The sequence below is a fragment of the Columba livia genome, chromosome Z (genome assembly GCF_036013475.1).
Source record: "Columba livia isolate bColLiv1 breed racing homer chromosome Z, bColLiv1.pat.W.v2, whole genome shotgun sequence".
Taxonomy (NCBI): Eukaryota; Metazoa; Chordata; class Aves; order Columbiformes; family Columbidae; genus Columba; species Columba livia.
The window spans coordinates 18554850-18578834 of record NC_088642.1 but is presented as its reverse complement, the minus strand read 5'-3'; the positions used below and the strand labels follow the sequence as shown (position 1 = coordinate 18578834).

The 23985-nt window shown below is 37.7% G+C and overlaps 1 protein-coding gene across 19 annotated transcripts in view; it reads left to right on the top strand.

Annotated features, from left to right (window-relative positions):
* The window catches only part of ERBIN (erbb2 interacting protein), a 117911-nt gene that overhangs the window by 25978 nt on the left and 67948 nt on the right, over nucleotides 1-23985 (top strand). For all 19 annotated transcript variants that reach the window (XM_065047451.1, XM_065047450.1, XM_065047445.1 and 16 more), the window contains one exon: nucleotides 14738-14794. The gene's annotated coding sequence lies outside the window, so the exon portion shown is untranslated. Of the gene's footprint in view, nucleotides 1-14737; nucleotides 14795-23985 lie in introns of those variants that run through there.

The following is a 23985-nucleotide window of genomic DNA, read 5'->3' as shown; positions in this document are numbered from 1 at the left end:
AGGAAAAAAGAAAGTTTATGGTTGATCTGTTTATTGTCACTGGCGCATGGTAGGAAGAATGATGTGTTCGATGGTTAAAATAGGTGCCTGTAATTTAAGAAGTGCAAAGTGAGCTAAAAAGGATAGTGCTATTTTGATTAAAATATCTTCACATATTTACCTATTTTTGACTTTTGAGAACTGAAATAAATTAATAGTTGTTAATTGGTGTTCTCTCTGGTAAGCCACAGCATAAACAGCTTGCTACAGATCATCAAATTGCAGTCACGTAAAGGATGAGTAATTCCATAAGTACAGGAAACTTAATTTTTATGTGCAGGTGGTCTCATACTGCTAATACTAAAATGTTCATTAGCAAAGATGGTGGATGCAATATGCTTGTAAGTCAATGTAGAAGGATTTGGAGTCACACCTGGCATTGAAAGGTGCCAAGTAACCAAGTGTGTTTTTAAAACCTCTTTGTGTTGGATAAAGTGTAAATGACTATGAATTGGTTTTGATTATATGTAATAAATATAAAGTTTAATCAGCAGCATTTATTTGTTCCTTTTTAGAAACAGCACTTGGAAGCCATTCAGGCAAATCATCTGTATAGAAATTCCTTTTCTACTCCAGTTTTAAAGGGAAATCTGTTAAAGGATGTTTTACTAGATGCTTAGAAAGCAACAAATCTAAAGCAGGGTATTGTGGCAGTGGTGAAAAGTGTCCATCTGTTAACTAAACGAAGGAAAAAATTTACAGCAGTGAGTTATGGTTTGGAAGCTGAACAAAGTGGAGGATGCAGGAAGTCCACCTAAAATATATTGGGTGCTCATGTTAGGACCACTAGGGTGCTTGTTACTGAGATAAAATTTACCAACCCTTTGTTTTTCATATACTTAACAGATATGTTTCACTTTCTTGTCAAAATACGAGACTTTCTTTATGGAGAAGATTGACAAGAACTCGGTGATCAAACCGACTCCTTTGTAGGCATGTTCAGCAGACCGGTGGCTCGCTTTTTAAATTTATTGATCACTCAGGAATTCATTGGATTATAATTCTATACTTAATTGGTTCAATCTGGCTTTAGTTTAGAGCATTTGTATTTTCCCCAGTATTTAATGTGAAATAATGTTTTATGCTCCCTTCCTCTTCCCCCTTGAACTAGTGGCATATGTGAGAAAGGAGCACTGCTTATCTCTTGCCTGTAACTGTTGCTTTTTGAGGATATGAAACTTCTTGATCTGCCTGTCATTCTTGGCTAGATGAAGAAGCCTCTTTCCTTTTTGCTAGTATTAAACTATGTAGAACTCAAGGCATTCTGTTGCTCAGTGTAGATGCTTGTGTGGCTGCTGATAGTCCTTCTTTCCGTCCCTACCTTTTGTGCTAAAATAGAGACTTGAATGAAGTATTCTAGACTCATAGTAAAACTCTATTCACAGTGTACAAATGTGTTCATTTATTCAGGATCTGAAATACCTGCCCTTGATCCAGAGGAAGAACTCTCTCAAAGTTTGGACCTGATTGAGTGAGTCCAGGGGAGGGCCACAAAGATGATCAGGGGGATGGAGTGCCTCCCATAACAGTTGGGTTGTTCAGCCTGGAGGAGGCTCCAGAGAGACCTCACAGGAGCCTTCCAGTACCTAAAGGGGGCATACAGGAAAGATGAGGAGACACCCTTTATCAGGGAGTTTTAATGGTTTCAGGTTTAAACTGAAAGAGGGTTTAGATAGATGTTAGGAAGAAATTATTTATCGTGAAGGTGATAAGACACTGGAACAGGTTGCCCACAGAAGTTGTGGAACCCCCATCCCTGGAAGTGTTCAAGGTCAGGTTGGATGCAGCTTTGAGCACCTTGGCCTAGTGGATGGCGTCTCTGCCCATGGGAGAGGCTTAGAACTAGATGATCTGTAAGGTCCCCTCCAACCCAAACTATTTGATTCTATGAAAGCATGAATGTAATTTCTACAGCTGTAACTGATCTTATCAGAGCATGAGGGGGGAAAACCCCACTTTATTTCAGAAATCAGGGAAATTGCTTAGCTAGTGCCTTCTGTCATCGCTTTGAGCATATATAAAGACAGAACTGTAAGATGATTCCTGCACTTTCTTTTTCTCCCCGCTATATTAGAAGACAATCAGAACTTCATGTATTTCTTCTCTTGAATTTTATGTTCTTATTAATATTTATTTCTGGTTTTGCTTGCTACTATTTGGGAGAGTAAAGAAACACACCAGGTAGATATTGCTGCTTTAAATTGTCTAGTTAGAAAGCCTGAATGCTTGTATCAACATAACTCTGCTGGGTTTATTATGTATATGTTGGTATACATGTAATTCATAATACATGTAATGGCCAATGCAGTTTGCTGGTTCAGGAATGCCTGTGCCTATTTTGACAGTTAAGAAATGGCTTCTGTGTCACTCACAGGCCTCATTGACTATTTCAGCTTTTTCTTAAATATTTTTTTCCCTATGATTTTTTTTTATTTTGTTTTATTTGATTTGTTTAAGAGCAGAATGGGTAAAATAATTTTTTTTCTTAACAGTATGATCAACCTTTGTGACATGTAACCTAGACAAACTAGAATCACCTATTATGATTCAACCCAAGTGTGGGCTAGACAACAGATTGCATGTCCTCCAGGACAGGTTAGGGTGACCTGCATGCGTAGAGGAGCACATGATGTGGAGGGTGGTCATAAGAGGTGTAGGTTAACTTGATGAACAATAATACTTGCACATCAGCAGCCTGGTAATTGTCAGAATTTTATTTTTAAGCATTGTTATGAAGGCAAGAGATAAGGAAGAAGGTGGAGTTCACAGTGAATTAATTTTATATATCCATGTGGGGATGCTGTCAAATGTTCTGAAAAATTGATTGTGGTGGTAGAAGCTAACTTTATTGACTGGAGTGTCCTGTGTGATTTTGAACAAGAAAAATGAGTGAAAATAAGCTGAATATCTCTAATAGAATAGTGGAGAAATAGCGGTGCTTAAACCAGCTGCACAGTGAAGCAGTGTCCTAGAAATGATTTTTGTAGTATGTGATGCCAGTTTGTGTAGTTAAGGTTTTGTTCATAGCGGGTAAGATATGAGTGATTTCCACAGAAGTAATCAAAGCATATGGTAAGAACAATTGTTGACTGAGATTAAGTTCTGGTTTTATATGCAGTGAATTTAAGTAGGAAATCCCCAGAGGTGCTTGTCATCAGGAGCGTCTCTGTGAGATGTGAGAGCATGAGGGATACAAACAATAACCGATTGGAGATAGAGATGTGGTTTCTGTAGGGAGCAATTACCCAGGCATTTTTACATCTAGCAAGATTTAAGTTTGAAACTAATTAGTCTTAAACCAATGGGTGTTAGATAAATTGGTTAAGTTCTGTGCCTATGTTTGCTATTTCGAATGCAAATACTGTCCTGCCAGATCTAACTGAAGCTGTTGAGGATGTTTCTTTTTAACTAGAGTGCTAACAGCACAACTGCTAGTGCTCATTCTGGTCTCTCTTTTTATACATCATGCTGTTAGCATTCATTCTTAGCCCAGTCTCTGATTGTTGTGAGCACCAGACAATGTTAACTTCAAATGAGTTATTTTCTAGATTTGTATAGTTCTATGGGAAAACTGGACTTTGTGTGTTGTCATAGAGTGCGTGCGTTTAAACTGTGTTGAATGATTTTATCCATGACATTATCAGTCTGTCTCAGTTCTGATCCCTTAATGGTATTAAAATGAAAGCTTGTAAAGCTTGTATCTAGAATGGAATTAGTCCATTAATCTCACTACAGATCTTTACTACCGAGATTTTTGCATACTAGAAAAATAATGCTTTTTCAGCTGTTAACAAACATGAGTATGTTATAAATCAACCTGTTAGAAAAGGGTTTTTTTAAATTGTTGTTGATGTTGTTGTTGCAGTGTTGTATTTCTAGACAGAAAATTGCATGGAGATGTCATTTAATGCAGTTTAATAAATATCGGTTTTCCTCAGGGAATTTAGGATTTGGTAATTTGCAAGTAAACAGGTGATTTGCTTTATTGCAAAGAAAACGTTAAATACAGACTTAATTGTTTTGTCCAGATCTTCTCTTGACTCACTGGAGAACATCTGAAAGATCCAGAAGAATTTATTTTAGATAAAATTAAACAGATGTCATTTTATTTTAGAGCTCACATTTACCTGTTTCCTTCTTCACTCAGAAGTGAGAATGGAGCTGTATCTAAAAGCAAAACAAAACTTCCCAAACCTCCATTGTTTGGATATCAGATCTAATAATGCATTGCACATATTACTGGAAGATACTGTGAAATGGAACTGACAACTGCGGTAAAAAAAAAAAAAAAAGGAAGATGTATTAATATAATGTTGAGAATACATTTTAGAGCATGCAGTTTGGTTGCCCTTCCACTAATAGGTGAATGGCATGTTCCTCCAGTCAGTATATTTCTCTAAGATGACCCTTCAAAAAAATTGGGTTATTTGCAGACCACACAAAGAACAGTTTCTGCATGTTACCCTTAGGCTGTGTTAGTTTAGATTAAGTTTTAATAAGAAGCATTTAAGAATTGAGGCAAAACAATCCTCGCTATAACCTCATTATCAGAGGGAGCTCAGGAAACTCATGTCCTTTTATTTTCTGGACACTGTCATCTTCCACCCAGGGTGTTAAATAACAATTGTGTTCTTGTGTTTTTACATTCAAACGCTATCTCTGTGTTGGTTACTTCAAGTTCAGTCTGCAGAGGTTTGGGGTTTTTTTGAGACAGAAAAATCTGTCACTATTTTCCAATTGGTTGAATTTGACATGTTAATTTCCTTAAGTTTTCCTGTGAACCGGGGGTTAATTACCTTATAGCTCTGCAATTTCCAATGATAGAAATTTTTATTACCTTAATGAACTGTTTGACTTTTAGTTCAGGTGGTTTGGGATTCTGGATTGGTTTTGCTTGTTAGAACAGGATTGTTATCTGTTACATAGTAAAAATCCATGGGGATTTTAGAGCTCCATTCCATTAATGAAACAAATTACATCTAGAACAGTGTTTGTAGAATGTAAACTAGCTTGCAACAGGGGTTTGGATAGCTTTAAATTGTATGGTAAAAGTGACAATCTGTTCCTTCATCACTGATCGTCAGGCAGTTAGTGAGGACATCTGACAGCAAGCCAAGGCTTAGTGTTTAGAAATTGGCTCAAACCATGAGATTAGTCTTTTCAAGAGTAATGTGATAATGTCACGGAGAACGGATCATACCTCAGTGGCAGATGGCACATGCCTGTGTGAAGTGTAATAGAGTAAAAATACACTTTGGTTTGACGTTGAATATGGTTAGTCACAATCAGTAGCTGTTGCAGTTAGTTACGAATTTAATATTGATTCAAACAGGAAACTTCAGCTTCCAGTAAGACACCTGTTCAATTGTTCAGAGCTTGCAAAAATATTTTAATACTGGACACTTGCCTTGAGAGTGTATCCCTACTTCAAATCGGTACATTAAAAAAAAAATAATATATGTGATTCTGCTTTGTCTCTGCTCCACTATCTAATTCCTATTTCAAATGTAGAAGTGTATTATTGCTCTTGGTGTCTTTATTATTGCTCATAGAGAACAATGGCATTCAAGAATTGATCTTCATAATGTGCATATAGGGTGAGTTAATTATATGATGTTATGACAGTGAATTGATATGCAAAATAATTAGCAGTTGAAGCTGTACAAAGTGTCTGACAGTTCTTTTTTTCTTTAAGCCCACTCAAACAAACAATAACACCCTAATGTTTTTGTATCACTTTGTATGTTAAGAGCACAGCTGAGGTTAATTTCATTTGTAGCTGTGAATGTTTAGCAGTTTTGCAAGCAAGTTCTCAGATTGCTGATTGTATCTGTAATCAAACTGGTCAGCGATGTCTCCTCATTCAACTTTGTAAAGCAGTGAGGAACAACATTAATGGAGAAGGAAGTAAAAGGTTCATAATAGCAATTGTTAATTGGAAAGTTATTCCTGCACACATGTGGGGGGAAAATGACATCTAAAAATAGATTTAAACTAGTGCTGCTTACCTCTGCCCTGGAGAGAAAGGGAAGTCAGGAATTTACCTACCCTAACAATGGCTTGGCTGGTAGAGTGAGATCTATAATTAAATATACAATTATAGCAACTGCTGTTAGTTTCTGGTACTTTTAAAACAATTTTAATTTGAAATCTCCATTATGCTTTAAAATTGTATTTCTGAAATAGGGGAAATGTAAAACATTAATCAAGTTCCTAATACCTGTTTTCTAACCTATTTCAGACAACTAATAGATGATTACTGGTTCTAACCATTTAGAATTTTATGCATAATTTGAAAAATTAAAATATAAAGCCTTAGCTGGTTATGCAGCTCAAACTGTGTTGCAGAATCTTGTGGACTAGCCAATAGCAATAAAAGGCCACAGGCACAAGACAAATTGATGCCACAAACCTTCACAGAATCTGTAAAGTTCGCAGTCTGAATTCAGCGTATGCCTGCAGCACGTATCCACAGCATTCTTTATTTAAATAATCTGAAACAGCTCTAGGATCCAGTTTTGTGCATCAGCTTTGGCATAACTGATGAAGCATCTGCCTGATGCAGGCCACGTACTAAGAGTACAGCTATATGCATAGGTTTTAAATAGAGAGGAATGTTCTTATCAAAGGGATATAAGTAGTAGGTTCTTCATCTTGGGTGTTGGAAACCTATATTTAAATGTTGTCCAAGAGGACCTGAATCTCAGGTCATTTGTATTTTGGGACAGGAGTGCATATTCTGTGAGTCTTGGGGTAATTCAGGTAGGTGTCTCATCCTTGGACTTGTTTAAGTTTCACGAGTTGCTATTGGAAAATTCAGTATAAGTTTAAGTATTGTAGTCAAAATCTTTGCCAAAGGTTATTATTCCCTGTGCTTTCTCTTTTCTTTCATGCTTGGTAGTCTTACTCACTTTAGTATCTAGATCATGCCTGTCTTCCTCATACTAAGTAGCTGACAGGTTAGCTGTGTTAGTTAGTCAGCATCTACTTAATGCAATATTTAGCCAACCGCTCCTTGCTCACAGAAATGTGAGTATTGGGTACCACCAGCATTTTATACGTGCCTATGGTCCCTATAAGACATGGTGCCCTATTTCTTACCTAGTGTGCGAATAAAATTAGGTTAAGTCCCTCCCAAAAGTATTTCAATATCTAATAAAAGATATAGGTAAAAGATATAGGTGAAGCAGAAGAAGGAAAAGGGCTTGTGATAGATGGCAGTAGATAAAAAGGGATAAGGGTCATGACAATAGGCTCATACAAGTTAACCACCTATTTCATTTATATGAAACCTCTCCTTTCTAAAAATCGTGGTATGTATTCTAGTGTACTTTATTGTGTGTTATGAGTCAGTTTCATGTTTTTAATTACAAATATTACTGTTGATTAAATTGGTCTCTTATTCTTTTAGTCATTTGTTTGCCAAATTTTCTGCATTCTTTTTTGTTCCCATCATCAGTCTCTCTTGTGTTGCTGTGAAAGAAGGCTGAGATCTGGGCACATTTGCTGGGGCTAACAATAATAGGCCTGAAAAAGCTCTGACAATTTGGAGCTGTCACTGTCTAGCATCCATGTGCTGATGGGAAATTCTTAAAAGGGTGAAAAGGAAGGGGGTTGCATGGGAGCAAAGGGTGAGGGCACCAGCTCTAAATAGCTTTCTCATGGATTTGCAACCTCTCTTGTTATCCCAAGTGCTCATGTCGCATTGTTTATGGTGCTAATTGGCCTCCTGATGTGACATGGCTATATCCAGTCCTCTCTAAAGTTGTTTTGAATTCTGTAGCAGCATTGGAAATCTTTGAAATGGCTGAAGCTTGGGTGAGAATTATCGTAACTTAAAATAATTAGGAGTATTTGTTCGTTATTTTTAATTCCTAGATTGAGTCAAGTTTGATGCTTTGTGATACCACTAACAACAAAGCTTCCTCAGGCTTAACTGGACCTTGGTGTGTAGCTTGGCACAGCTACTCACTTCTAGTCTGCAAGTTAGCACAAATGTCACTCAGGGAAAAGTAACTTGGCAAAGAATTGTGACAGTGCATGAGATGCAGACTGTAGCTGTGCTGAGACCTGCTGGTTTGGTGGTCTGTAAGCATGGCCATGAGGTCAAGGTTGAGTGGTCCAGGAGGCCATGTTTCCTTGATCCAAGACCTCATGTAGTTTCCTGTTGTGCCTGCTTTGTTTCTTAGTTTTTGAAGTTCAGATACCTGTGTATTGTATACTTCAGAGACAAGAAACAAATTACTGTTAAGAGATCACTAAACCTGTTTATTTTGCATAGAAAAACATATATTAAATTAATACAGTGTTAAAGGATGCCAGGTGTGTTACTATTTCAAATGCTTAGTTTTAAAGCCTTCCTAAAATTCTTAATTTTGAGCACTAAGTTGGGAGTATAAAAACAGTGTCATGTTTCTATTTTGTACATTTTCATTCCTGGCTTGGTATCTGGTTATTTGAGCTAGTGCAACGGCATCACAGTAACAGAGCCAGTAAACATCAGTAAAGCCTTAAGCAGAATTATTAGCAATAGTATGTAGTAACAATTTAATCCTCTTCACGTCTACTGTTCTGCAAAGCAATCTTGATTTACAGAAATTTATAATTTGCAAGTCCGTGAACATTGGATCTACTTTGGCAAATGTATTTGTTACCTTCTGTAAAGTAGAAATAATTTCCAATTAAATAGTGATTTCTTTAATTTTGTTTCTGTTCACTGACAAAAGCCATCTGAGTTCTATAAAAGGACTCTCCTGATAGTTTTATTTTTGTGGAAGTATTCTGGAATTACTGTAAGATGAAGCATTTGTGTATCATGAATTCATGAATGATTGAATCAATTTGTGATTATTCAGCTGCTTTAGTAAGACTCAGGAAAAGTATCTCAATTGTGCTAGGGTGAAGGCATGGTAACATGTATGTCCATGGTTCATGAAAAGCACTAATCTCAACTTTCTGCCTGCTTACCTGCTTCCTTTTCTACATACTGACATTGACCTTAACTCAAAAGTAACTTTTGACTTTGTTGAATGTAATATTGCAGTTGGCCATAATAGTGTTGTTGGGGGGGTTGGACCACATCACCTGAAGACACGCCTTCCAACATCATCATTCTGCAATTCTAATTACTTGGGCAAACAGTGGAAAATAGTGCTGTATCTTCAGGGGGGAGTATTAATTAAAAGTCGCAATGTGATCACCTATCTGCAACAGCTAGGCCTTCTGATGGTGTTGTAGATATGATTGCTTATGCTTAATAATAATGTTATCTTTTGTTCTTATTATAGGGAAACTTTTCAGAGCATATATTCTGAGGCTTATGCTTTGGGAAACAGGCATTTTGATTCATAAGTGATTCCTTGCAGTTTCAAGAGTTGAGAAATGTTTTCCTCCCATCTGATGCATGTACTTTATAGCAGTTTTTCACTGCCGTATCAGCCATATCAGTAATTTTTGCACAAATTGCACTACTACAAAGGTGGAGTTTAAACCCCAGGCAGTTTTTCTATATCCTGGTATGTTTATTTTGTTGCAAAACCACACTTTGCACTTGGAACACTCACACAGTGAGAGTTTTTTGCAACTATGTCCACACAGGTGAGGGAAATAGTGTGGAAATAGTTTCTTTAAAAAAAATTGAGGTCAGATTTGCAATTTTCATTCGTGCCTTGAGAGACTCCATGTTTTGATCAGCTTCTCTAAGGGAAAGCAGTTAACAACAAAATTCACCAGACCCAATTTACCTGCGTATGTGCAGGTATGAATGTGTTTCCTTAGATGTCTTGTCTGAAAGTGCTGTTACAGTATTGTAAGTAATGAACAAAGTTTCAGTGTGCTAGCCTTTAGGCATTTTATTAAGTTTTCAGATAATTATAAATGTTTTTAATAGAGCTGTAGATACTCTGGCAAAACAATGAAACTCTTAATATTGAAATATGATTTTTATAGCAAGTTAGCCAGTCAGGGACCTATGAAAGTGCCTTTTCCTCTTCCATTCCATTGCTGTCAATGAGCGTACCTGTGTCACGCAGCAGAACACTTCTTAACTGCACGTCCCCTGCAGTATACAAACAGTCTTGCCAAATACAGGTTATTCTGGGGCGTGCTGGAAGCAAATGTGAATCTTCATGTGCTCACTGAGAACGTGCCATCAGCTGTCCTCTTCCCGCATCAAAAGGATTCTGGGTGTCAGCAGCTGTGGCAGCTTTGGTACTGGGAGGTCAAGTCTCATGCCACATAATGTAGTGTATCATAGTTAGCATCTTAAATGTCTGCCTTCGATTCAGCCACTGAAGTACCAAGAAACAGTGAGACATAGTGACAGTATCTGCTTCCAGGAAAAACAAGATGCACTTTTTCTTGAGAGTGGTCTCTTAATCCTTTTTGTCTTTCTGGTCTTCCTCTCTCACCCGTCCCTGTTTCCCAGTGTGGGAATCCAAGACTGACTAAACTATCTGTGGTCTACAGACCTTGCTACTTTGTGTCAAACATCTGTTTGATTTCAAAAGGTACAGTATCTAGAGATAAATATTGTGTCAGCTGTGTTTTTTATTTCCTCAGTCTTTATCATATGTTATTATTTTTTCAAATGCAGCTCACTGTAAGGCATGCATTTCTCATTTCTGATTAACTAAGAATCTTGCCAGTAACCACTGACAATAAAACTTCTTTATTATTGTTGTGTGTGAAATGATTATTCATACTTGTATATATAGTACCCTGATACTTAAGAAAAATTTTCTGTTTAAAGGGTGTCTTTGTGCAGCAAAATGTTTTTCAGTGAGGACTGTGATACTGATTATGCAGGTATTTGCACTTCCTTGACCTTCTTCAGAAGCCCTCATCCTTCTCGTCTTCATTCCAAAAGGAACAAATATAACTAATCTCATTGCCCTAAAACTGTTCTTGGTTTACTAAGTGGATTTTAGTGCTGCAGTATGGGATCTATCTGCTTAGTATGTGTCTCTGCTATGTATAATTTTGATCAATCTTAAGTCTTTTTATCTACACATACTTTCTCACTGAAGATGTGACTGGATGTTTAAGCATAGATAATATGCCTTCTGCAGTACTATTCTGGAATTATTTAAAGAAATAATGGTGGATGGTCCTCATGGGCTGAAGGCTGCCTGAAACATCTCCGAAGAAAGCAATTTTTAAGATATTTAGTTCCAACTCTTCCATAAATGAAGAGTGTAAATGTGATTTCAGTACCTTTTTTTTTTTTTTTAACAGACTGGAGAAGTAAAAACTGCTTGGAGCTTATTCATTGTAACTCAGTGAACTGAAGTGTAACCATGTTTCATGATCTATTGTGTTAAAGTTTGCTACTAGTATTCTGAAGGCATCAGTACCCATTCAAAGTCCTCCAATAAGCAATGGAAAGAATGACAGGGATTAGAGGTGAAATGTATTTGTGTGAAAATTATAGTAAGAAGTATCTTTATTGAGTCAGTTGCAGGCCTCACGCTTCCAAAACCAGTGATAAGCTGGAACTGAAATACTTAGAGATGTGAGCAGCCTCCAGGGTAGAGTGAAGTGATCAGAACAGCTGCATGGAAGCAAGCTGGCAGTCTGGCAAGTATTTACTAGCAGTGGTTGGTTTATACCCAAGGAAGAGTAAGAACAGGATGAACACATGATAGTTCCCCCAGGTATTCTTCCCATACTTCAAGCTGCATGCTAGGGCTCTTTTCCTGTGCATTTTTATTTTGAGGAACCTGACAGATACTGAGACTATGTCCAGTGTGGTTGGTATCACATGCTAGAGCAGTGTTAAGTAAGATTTCATTAGGTATTTTTACCCTGAGGTTAATTTATCACTAGACATCTAAAGCACATGTTACCATTTCTGCATAACAAAAAGGAAAGTGGTGATCTGAGCTAGTTGTGGTCCTGGTGTGTGGTTGCCTTGGGCTCCTCCAAATACTCTGGTCTGTTGGAGAGTTTATTGTGCTTTATTGAAAACTGGGCCTGGCAATGTGAATGTGTGGAAGCCTGCGGGGTTCCTACTGTTGAAGACTCAACAGTGCTTACGTTTGTAGTTAAAGCACAGTCTTAGCTGTTCTCTTCAGACACAGGCTTAAGGTTATCTGACTCATTGTCACAGTTTCAAGTGACATTAAGGTAACATCGGTTGCAGTGAGTTCATTATTCTTGTCTGATTCTGTAAGTGCTGTCTTTTTTTTCAGTGTATAGCTGCTTAATCTCCAAAGCAGAATATCCAAGTGATGGCATGTGTTCCTCTCTCAGTGCACACACATCCCACTTACTGTATGGTGTTTGCTGCATGGTTGGAATGGGATGAGCTCCTTGTGCTTGGTTTGGAAGTCTGTAAACAGTGCATGATTTGGTAATGGCTCCCTACCACTGTATTTTATTCTTCTGGGCATTTCAACAGAGGCAGGCTAACAGGTGTCAGGAAATGATGCAAGAGTAATCCTGTTTTGTTTATTGTTTTTGTGATGATTATGAGGTTAGCTATTTCTTTGATCATTTTCCTGGTCTGAGCATTCTGCCTTCAAAGTCTTGACCTTACGCCTTTTTCTTTCGGAGGCACAATGAGCTGACGGTCCCACTGCCAGATCCAGACCTTCACTGTCATATTCTTATTAATTCATATTAATCCTGCTTATCCTAGCAGAGCTATTGCAAACCTGCATTTCTTCTGTTTGGGAGCTCGTGTACAATGCCTCTCAATAGTTTTTGTAAAGATTAAGTAGTTTTTTAGAAGGAGCAAAGTGCTATGTGAAAGGAAGGAAGTATGCAGCCATGGCAGTTTGACAGACTCTCTCCTAAGACTGCAGGGTTCAAAATCTGCTTTGATCCTTGCTGCCTATCTCAATATTTTTAATTGTCTTGAGTGCTGTTCTCTGTATTTCAGAGGCCAGCTAAACTGATAGAGGCTTTTTCTTTTTTTTTTTCAGCAGCAAACTTGAAAGACTTGAGGCTTTAATATTACTGTTACCTATATTACTTTTCTCCCTTGCTATTTGCATGTCCTGGTTGTCCTTCTATTGACAATAAATGAATAGATTTATGTAGTATAGTGCATTGGAGTCCATTTGATAAGAATGCAGAAGCTTGCACAAGTGACTCCTGAATAAGGAACAGGACATGTAATGTGAAAGCTGGTTACGGCAAAGTACTGTTGTGACAATCCTAACTTCCAAAGGAGTTAATTGTTCTGTGATTGTACTGCTGGTTGTTTCTTACCTCAAAGCAAGGAATCTTCATTTTTTCTTGTCGTCATGGTTGAACCCCAGACAGCAACAAAGCACCACACAGCTGCTTGCTCAGCCCCTCCAGTGAGAGCAGGGAGAGAATTGGAAGGGTGAAAGTGAGAAGGCTGGTGGGTTGAGACAAAAACATTTTATTAGACAAAGCAAAAGCTGCACACAAACAAAACAAAACAAGGGATTCATCCACCGCTTCCCACAGGCAGGCAGGTGTTCAGCCATCTCCAGGAAAGCAGGGCTGCCTCATGTGTAATGGCTACACGGGAATACAAACGCCATCGCCTTAAATGTCCCCCTCTTCTTTCTTCTTCTCTCAAAATACATACTGAGCATGACATCATGTGGTATGGAATATCCCTATGGTCAGCTAGGGTTGATCAACTGTCCTGGGTGTGTCCCCTCTCAGCTTCTGTTGTACTCCCAGCCTTTTCATTGGCAGGATAGTATGAGAAGCCAAAAAGTCCTTGATTGCTAAGCAACAACTAAAACATCAGTGTGTTGTCAACATTATACTAAATCCAAATCAGCGGTATACCAGAATAAGATTAGCTCTATCCCAGCCCAAGCCAGGACGCTCTGGGAACAATTTTGATTTTAAATCTGTTTTAGGATTTTTTTTTTGAGACACATCTATGATGATTTATGATGGGCTGATTCTGCTTTTTATTGGAAAAAAATGAAATCTAGTTCCATTTGTAGGTAAATCCTTTGAAGCTACTACCTGTGTTCTCCACAGGTTAAATGTGACAGATTATCCTCTGCCTGATTCATCTTCTTAGCTGTTCTATGTGACTTTATGCTCTGTTAGATGATCTGTCTGACCATAGTGACATTTAATCCATCTGGATATATGTCCCACTTCTGTTTTTGTTGGAGGCAAAACTTATCCTTTCTATAGGCCCAGTGGTCAACTGAATGCACTGAATGTTTTTTTTGTCTATAGTTGTTCTACTTCAGTGAAGATGGTGTCTGTGATCTCATACGCCTTATTAAATTTGTTGCAAGTTTACAAAACATGCCTGAACTTAATGATACATAGGTGTGCTCTTTTTTGTTCTTTTAACTTCCGATGTATTTTTTCTTTCTTCAGAATTGAGTGCAGAAGTCTAATGCAAGAGATATGATAATTTAATAGAGCAATTAAAATGGAGTAGAAATGAAACAACTTTGTAGACAAAATGCAAGAAAATAAAAATTAAAGATAAAAGGCAATGTTTTGTAATGTTAGACACATAAAATAGTCTCCCCCAAAAGTACGTATGTAGTTTTTACTGTCTTTAAAGTCTTTCGGGTTCTCTGAAATCTTCCAGCTACTGTTCACACACGTACAGCTTTTCTTTTTAAAAAACAAAAGCAACACTCTGAAAGCAAAGTAAATATCCAATACAATAAAATATCAGTTTGTTCTTATCTAATAGAGATAGGGTTGACTAAAATTTCTGTACCTTTGTCTTAAACAGAATGTTGGCTTTGAAAGCTCAGGGAAGAAGCAGCAGAGAGGAAAAAGTAACACAGTGGTAAGTACATTATTCTTCTTTCCTCTGGACCAACTGCACAATATCTTGAAGTAGAAATCCTCTTTTTTATTAATATATTGTAATAATCACCTCCAAGGCACTTGGATTTTATTCTGCATCATCTCTTTTGTTATTCTGAAGGTGGTTTTGTTTAGTTATAAATATCTGTTGAAGAGCCAAGTGAATGATATGCATTTACCTGTAATTCTGTATATATATATATATGGGAAACTAAGTTGCAGGAGGATAATTCTGGTTTAAAGTTCCATGTCTATTATTAACTGTTTTGATTTGTGGAACGTGAGCATTTTATACTGTCTTTTAAAATATTTTTTTAGTTTTAGGGAAAAATAAACATAATTTTGAAAAACTTGTATAAAAAATGCTTGAAAAAATACTTTGAATGCTCATTGGGCCTCTTACTGTTCTCCTTTCTGGTTTGCTGATTGAAAGTCTAGGTGAACATCACATCATATAATTTCTCTCTTATTGCTCTATTAACATTCTTTAGCTAGAGAGCATACTTAAGAACTTGAAATGTATTAAGATGTCAAATGAAGTTTGATTTTTTTTTTTTTTTTGTTCAAAGCTCTGTGAAAAAGTAACACATGTTCAGCATCAGCTTTTTTCTTTATTAAATTATGCCAGTGCAGATGATATTAAGTTGATTTTGCCTCATATTGTAAGAGTTTCTAGAGGCAATTATTTCTCATTAATAAAATACACACCCAATAGGATATTTTATGTTCAGGACTTCTCTATGAATTTCGGTGGAGGAGTTGTTATTGCATACTCTTCCCCTCTCCAAATAAAACCCAACAACATATGACAGAAGCTTCCATCTGCTCTGATTTTATTAATAGTGCTACTTAGATTGTGGAAATGCTAATAAATATTGACACTTCAGTGACTCTAATTTTGAGACTTGCTATAAAATACCAGCTTATAGCATGCAAAATCTTCTGCACATTTTATCTGGCATTGCTACGAACAGCATGTACTTAAGAAGATAGGAGCACGTGCACATGCTCGCATTTTGCAGCCTTTTGTGTAGTCTGCAGGGCTGTAGGCTGTGTGTGCTTTGGCGTTCTCTGCTGAGCTAAGGGGCTGTTGTTGCCCCAGCTGCTCTGTGAGGTTTGTTGCTTCCTATCGGCCAATGACTAGCAATGCCTCTTCACTTCCCTTCTGCTGGTTCGTCTCTTCTGATGGTTATTTTTAACTGGAGGAATTAAAACGGTATCTCCTATTTTCTGCTTGGTTAGATGTTGACAGTATGTGGTACACAGCATTTACTCCCACAGTAGATCTAGACATTATCCCCCAAAGTACTAAACCTGAACCATAATGGTTCAATATGGTTTTATACCTCTTCCAGAGGCTTACCATCTCTTAGTCTGGTTGCTCTGTGTATTTAATTTTCATTGTTTTCTTTGTATAGAAAGGCAGGAACTTGTCCTGTTTGTTTCCATGGATCTTTTTCGCAGCAACAATGAAAGAAAATGGGGTTATTTATATGTAGAAATAGTTGGATTCTGAAAGCAAAGCAGTTCTGAAGTAGCATGGTACCAAAAAGCTGTGATTACTAGTTGTACAGTAACTGTCATTACTGCATGTTTTAAAAAAAAATATGGTTGTTAGTGGAGGATGGAGTTCAGTTAACCTATTGAGATAAATATTTCATGATAGACACAAGAACCCAAACATGTCAGTTCCGTAATGTAAAGGAATTCTTTAGCCATTTGAAAACATCAGTGTTGAAATACTGAAATAACCATGTAATGGCTTTACATAAAGCTCAGTTTTTTGACTATTCCATGAATGACTGAGTGGCTCCTGCAGTTTCATTCAAACTTCAATTTGTCATAGTGGATATCCTTGAATATAGATGGCTTTTTTTTTTTTTTTTTTTTTTTAATTTATGGAGGAGAAACGGGTGAGATTCAAGCACGGTGTCTTTAAAAATGTATTTATTCCTCTTGATGTTTTCTTAGTAACACTACAGATATGTACCCAAAGAATATGCAATCAAGTTGAACATCAGAAATGAAACTCAGATCTAATGCTAATCTCAGCAGCATTGTTAATGGCATACAATTAGAGACCATTCTTCAGAAGAAATGTTGTAGTAGCACTTACTTGGATAGTTTGACTGTCCAGATGGAAGTTAGTTTCTAAGGCTAACTAAAAAAAAGAGCAAAAGGAAATCTGCAAGAAATAAATTGCTGCTACCTGGGCTGTGGTTGTGTAGCGACAGGGTGTGCATGTGTTACCGTGTAGTTATGTAGCGTATCTGAACATTTTAAAATTTATTCGTAACTGTAAATGTAATCTGTATTTTTTTTTCTCATTCTAGATATACAATATAGATATCTATTATTTAGTTAGTTAGTTATTTGCTAAGGATGCTTCTGTAATGGATCTTGCCTTAAAATACAGGTCTGTACTCTCATATACTTGTGCCTCACTGATACCCTGGTGTAGGATTATAAAAATACTGAATGTTACTACATTTTGGTTAAAGGCTGTACTTGAAATAAAATATTACGTAGGTATTTGCCAAGAAGCTTTTTGCTTCTTTTTCTCAGTTTAAGAAGAATACTTTTGTTGTTTCATTTTCACATAGTCATAAGGCCAGCTACTGATTGCTTTATGGTATTGCTGCCTTTTTATACTTAAAGAAATTAATAGAAATAAATATTTCAAAGGTTTCTTTTGATATACTTAGGGTGGGGATTACTTGTCATAATTACTCTTCAGGCTTGTTTTAGCATAGGCAGTTTAGATACTAAATTTCTAAGCTGTTGCAACAAACACATGGTTAGATAGTGTCTAGTTTGAATAAAATGGAAGAATGCTGTTGTTGAACCAAGATGATGTTATTGATACCATCAATACCATTACAACTAAGTAAAGAGTTTTTATAAAATAGTTTGATGAAGAACTTAAGATCTTAATTATGAAAAGGATTTCTGAATATTTTAAAGGAAAACAAAATGGAAATAGTAAATATAGAAACCTGCTTAGAATTTACTTCATAGAATACAAGAAACAGGTAATTTAATCAAATGTCTGTAGAATTCACACCTGGCATTGATCCTCTGTGAGTTACCTGAAGTGATCTTGCTGTCCTGGCCATTGGAGGTGGGTGGTTATTTTGTTTGTGTTTGGTATTTTTTGTTTTTGTTTTTTAATACGGATTTGTAGGCATTGAGAGCTTGAAAATAGTTAACACCAGGAGAAGCTTTGAGTTTTGTGTTTCTGCCTTCTCTATTCCCTTTATTTTCTCAAAAAGGGTGGCAAGCATCCTTAATATTTTTGCATTTAACAATTGGTTATTATCTACGATATTTGCTAACATATTACTCCTCCTGTGCCTATCATTCACCATTGTTGTTTTGTGACTAATGCCTTTATTTCTTTTGCTCTGAATGCTGTATGTGAGCAAGTACAATGTGTTTTTTGGTGTTGTCTGCCTGTGTGAGGACATGCAGCCGTGGAGAGCAGCAGGGGAGACCCAGACTACAGCTTCATATTAAAATGGTGAAATAGTTCCCAAATCCCTTTTGTTTCCTACGGCTTGTTCTCCCTTGTGGAGAACAGTGCCACGGTTCATTGATTTGTACTGAACTGAGTGTTTACCAGTCTTATTCAGTTAAGTGAATGACATAACCAGTCCAGTTTTGTGGTTGTTTTTTTGTTTGTTTGTTTTTTGCTAGAGGAGACCAAAAGAAATAGCTTGGATGAAAGGGAGGAGGTGAAAATACCTTAGCTTGGCATTATCACCAAATGAGGCTTCGACAACTCAAGCAGAGAATGCCAGTGTCACTTACAAAGAGGCAGTCTCTTCACAGTATGTGCTGTCTTTTCATGTTTCAGCTCCTTGTCAGTGGCCATCATTTTTCAGCCATACTTTCTGCTCCTAAAGAGAAAAAGGATTGCAGAGAAACAAACTTCCAGGCTAGGGTTTGCAAGGCGCTGGTTGCTGTCAGTTAAATTAAGAGCTTGCCGTTTCCATTCAAGAGGACTGGACTGATTTTAGGGGAAGCCTGAACCAACTCTTAGCACACTGTGCACCAGCTTCTTTACATGATTTCCTGATGAGCATGAGATGCCAAGTCATATCCGAGGTTAAAGAATGAAGGATAATTCTGTTCTTACTTTACTGTAAGAGCTGAGGATGTTTTGTTTTCCTTAAAGTATTAAGATGTATACAGTTTCCGCAAATTCATGAGAACTAGTGCTGTTGTTTGCTGGAAAAAGCTTCATTTAAATTGTACTGTGAATTTGGAAAATTCAGTCTCTTTCATCAACAAGCCAAATAGCTACTGTGTTGGTATCTTCTGTGGTGTGTGTTGTTGATTGAGGAGAGAAAGACCATTAACATATCTAAAGACAGAGTGGTTCATGTTATTATATCCAGTATAGGAAGCTTAATTTTTTCTACTGTTATTTTTTCTTTTTTTAATGTAGAGGAGGTAATTAATTCTGTTGTTGTTTTTATTTGTTTGTTTTTGTTGGTATTAAGATTCTTAATAAATGACAGTATTTTTTTTCATAATTTCAACGGGAATATGTTGCGACTTCAGTCAGTTGGCCAAATAAGCCTTGTTGTGTTTTCAGCTTGCATGTTAGGTTGTGTGTTCCCCAACATGATATTTCCCTTTCCTCTGTTTACATATCCTTGGTTCCATAATTCTGAACTTGGGTGTAGATAGTGAAGTGGGCTAAAAAGAACCTGACTGGATATTTTTGTGCCTAGTTCATGCCTTTCTGTATAAATGGCTGATAACTGGCTTCGTCTTCAACTCGGCTGCTGTGATGTAACTGGTAAACACCCTTTTGAAAGGCTGGAAGAGAGAGGGAGGGGGGAGTGCTTTCATCAGCTTAGAGCATGAGCAGTCACATCCTATTAGCATCAGACGGGAAATCTGAGGGACTAATGGTACAGTGAAACTATTGCTCTTAGAGCAAATCAGCAGAGATTAGGAACAAAATTATTGTGAATTTAAATTCTGCTTGTAACAGGCTCAAGTTTAGGCTTTTCAAAGAAATGTGATACTTGGGAGTCTGTATGGGGTTTTTTGTGTTTTTGGTGTTTGTGGGCTGTGGTTTGTTTATTCCTTTGTTGTTGTTGCTGTTGTTTGTGTGGGGGTTTTTTTGTTGTTGTTTGTTTGTTTGGTCTTTCTTGTTGATGATTTTTTTTCAATCCTTCTCAAAACACAGGTACTCCTGTAGTTAAGAAAAAAAATATGTTCTATGGGCTTCTGGCAGATCTACAGGTGCTGTTGAGCTGCCAGGTGCTTGAATGATGGGGGTGTGCAGGGATTCATCAGAATTCCAGGAAAGAGTGATGTTTCACTGGATGTTGCTGTCTCTTCTTTATTAATATTTAGTGTGTATCCAAGCTCAAGCTTGCTGTTGATCTTGCGTTCTTTCATTGGTCATGGTCTTTGAAGCTGTTGCTTTGCTTTTCTGCTTCCAGTGATTTTATTCTATTCAGTAAAAATGTTTCACTGTTTATAGATTGCATTTGGTGTAGGTAGCAAGGTTGTGGTAGTAGGAGGGTTGCAGATGTACTTTCTGTGAGAATGTGTCAGAAGCTTCCCCCATGTCAGATGGAGCCAGTTCCAGCTGGCTCCAAGATGAACCTGCTAATGGCCAAAACTGTCAGTCAACAATATTGGTAGCACCTCTGTGATAAAGTTTTAAAGAAAGTGTCAGAAACTGCTGCACAATGGCAGCCAGGAAAGAGAATATCTGAGAGAAACAGCTCTGCAGACACCAAAGTCAGTGAGAAGGAGGGGAGGAGGTGCTCCAGGCTCTGGAGCAGAGACTCTCCTGCAGCCCGTGGTGCAGGCCATGGTCAGGCTGGCTGTCCCTTTGCAGGCCATGGAGGTCCATAGTGGAGCAGATTTCCACCTGCAACCTGGGGAGGATCCCATGCCAGAGCAGGTGGACGCACCTGAAAGGGCTGTGATCCCTTGGGAAGCCCACACTGGATCAGGCTCCTGGAGAGAGGGCCCACACTGGAACAGGTTTGCTGGCAGGAATTGTGACCCCATGTGGGACCTCTGCTGGAGCAGTTTGTGAAGAACTGCAGCCTGTGGGAAGGACCCACATGAGACAAGTTAATGGAGAACTGTCTCATATGGGAGGGACTCCATGCTGGAGCAGGGCAAGAGTGTGAGGAAGGAGGAGTGACGGAGACAACATGTGATGAACTGACCACATCCCCCGTTCCCTGTCCCCATGTACCACTCATGAGGATAAGGTAGAGAAATTGGGAGTGATAGAGCAGCTTGATGGGCACCTGGCAGCCAGTGAAGGTCAACCCACCGCATAGGTACAGTACACTGTCCCTTTGCCCTGGCTTCTTGAATAACTTTTTTCTGAATGTTGATTAATTACATAGTCTTCTCCACTTGTTACTTCACTGGATTTTAGCAAGTGTCAACCACTGCTTTTAACAGTGGAGAGCTGATAGCTGTAATTAAATCAGAAGGTGGTGGTAGTTGCTTCGTCTGCTGTTTGATCAGTTGGGAAGGGGGAAACATGTACCTGGAATTAGAGAAACCTCATTTTCAAAATCAAAGAGTTGATGCTTTTAATTATTTTATTGGATACTGTGGCCTGCTTGAACAGGTGCCATAATACCCCTTAATCACTTTAGCCTTGCTTATGAATTCTAAAACTTCAAAGTGCTCCAGTCGTTCATGGTCTCAGATGGGGTAGACTATATGAACTGATATCTACCTATCTAGTTATATAGATATAAGGCAGAAAAAAAAAAATATGAAGTTTTGACACAGGTTATATTAAATTGTGTGCAGTTTCATACCAAAACATCTTCCAGTTTTGTGAACTCTTATCTCCTTATGTAAGTATGATACAACTACCATTACAGTATACTTACATGCACTGCCATACTTATATCAGAAAACAATTTTTCTCACAGTTTTGAGATTTTGCAGAATAATTAGCCTCTACCACCATTGAACCCCTAGAGGAAAACATGTGTGCAGAGCTGTTGCTGACTTCAGGTTATAGGCTGGTCAATAGATAACATTGTCCTTTGTCCCATTTTGTGTCGTTATTGTGGAATTTCTTTCTTATTACTGTCATAGTTGATGTGTATGAATGAGTGAAGACCATACTTCACTGAAATGGTGTTGAGGGTTTAGATTGCGTGGTGACAATAAAACCCTGGCAGATGTATTGTTAACCTCCCCCCACTCTCTTCCCCCTTTTACCCCTCCCTTTCCCCCCTTCCCACTCAGGGCAGGTGATTGGGAGGGAAAGGACAGAGAGAAGAGAGTTGGAAAAATTAACAATGTTTTACTAATGCTACTAATAAGAATAGAGAAAATAATACAAAATATACAAAACCAATCTTGAAAGTCTCAGCAACTGCAGAGCCGGCACCCGAAGTCCTGGACTGGACTCTGCAGCCAGCCGGAGCTGGATTCAGTCTCTCACTAGGCCTCAGTTTGCAGGGATGACCAGCAAGGTCCTCTCCTAATGTCGGCCATAAGGAAAAAGGGAAAAGGGATGAGATCCTCGTGATCTCCCTCTTTTATATCAAGTATTCACGTGAATGGAATGTTACACACAGTTGGTCAGTTTCTTGGTCACTTGTTTCTCGTTGTCCCTCTTGCAAGATGTCCATTCATGCTTATCAATAAGTTTGCATTCCATTGCTATGTTTACCAAAACATGTATCTGGTTCTCCAGGAAAATGCAGCTAGTATGAAAGCTTTAGCTGACAGGCAAATTCACTAAAAGAAAAACTTGTTTTTTAATAAAACCAGGACAAATGCACATATCTGTTTAGTTTAAACCACCTATTTTTGAGTTTACTACAGATACTATGGCTTCTCTGAATCTGAGGTGTGATCCTCAAATAGAAATAATCTTGGAAGAGGAGATGTGAAACAAATGCTAAAAATTATTCACACAGAAAAAAAAAATAGGAAAACTGATAGTTTATAATTAGCAAACATTTAAATTTAAACTAGATCTTTTTTGAACACTGAATTTTTGGGGTTAATAGATTAAGACTTCACAAACAGAACACAGTTAATTCTCCCTTATACTTTCCAACTTTTGAGCCTGTAATGATTACAAAGAAAAGCTTCTGATTATAGCAATGCTTTTTCCTTTCTATTCCTTCAAGAAGTAAAAAAACCCCAAACAAACAAACAAAAAAACCCACAACAATTTGGTCTGATGTTGTGAAGTTTTAAGAAACAAAGATTCTTCTGCTTGCTAGGCTTCACTGTTTTCTGGGAAGGGAAACAGTGCTATACCTCATGTTCCCTTCTACCTTATGTGTATTTACCCAAACTAGCCATGGAGAAGTTATATTTAGAGCAATATGAGAAAAGCACATGTTCTGTGCAACATCACATTTTCTGTGTTTGATAATTTTAACAGTGGACTCTCTTCTGTAGTAACATCCTTTCTTTCCTCCATTACAGCTTTTCTCCTTGGGCAACTTACCACATGATAGGTGGACAGACAGTCAGACAGGGAAGGGTGTGTGTATCTGACTGTTTGTATACAAAAATGTGTATTGCAGAGGAGTGGTGGTGTGCAATACTTGCTGTGACTGTTCTACTACACATATTTTCTAGTATTGGCAGACATCTCTGTTGCAGAACATCAGTGCTGAACAATTGTTCACATATGTGTAGAAGTAAAGTTTGAATGAACACAAGACAAATTTGAGTTAAATCACATTGTGTAGTTTCCTACATTTACTTAAATGGTGCTCTCTTGATTCCTTGGTTTTTGAAGCACTATAGTTACACTCAAGTTGGTCAGATCTGTGGTTTTGGGGGAGGGTTATTTATTTGATACTTGAATATGAGTTTGACTATTTTGGCTTGGAACGTGAGCTGTGGGTTTAGATCCTTCAACTGGCATGATAACTGACTGGAGATAAGACCCAACACTGTGATATTGCACAGGCAGTTGTTTACTGATCCATGTTTACAGTGCTGTGGATATCTGTGATATTTTAAAAACCCCTTCTTCCTCAACTCTTCAATCCCCCCTGCCAACCCCCACCCCCCAAAAAAAAAAAAAAAGGCTCAAGATACCTCTTGCCTTGTTTTCCTAACTTAGTCCTTTATTTTGTATGTATATTTTACATTATTATGCCTTATGACTTTTATTGCCTCAGAAGCTGT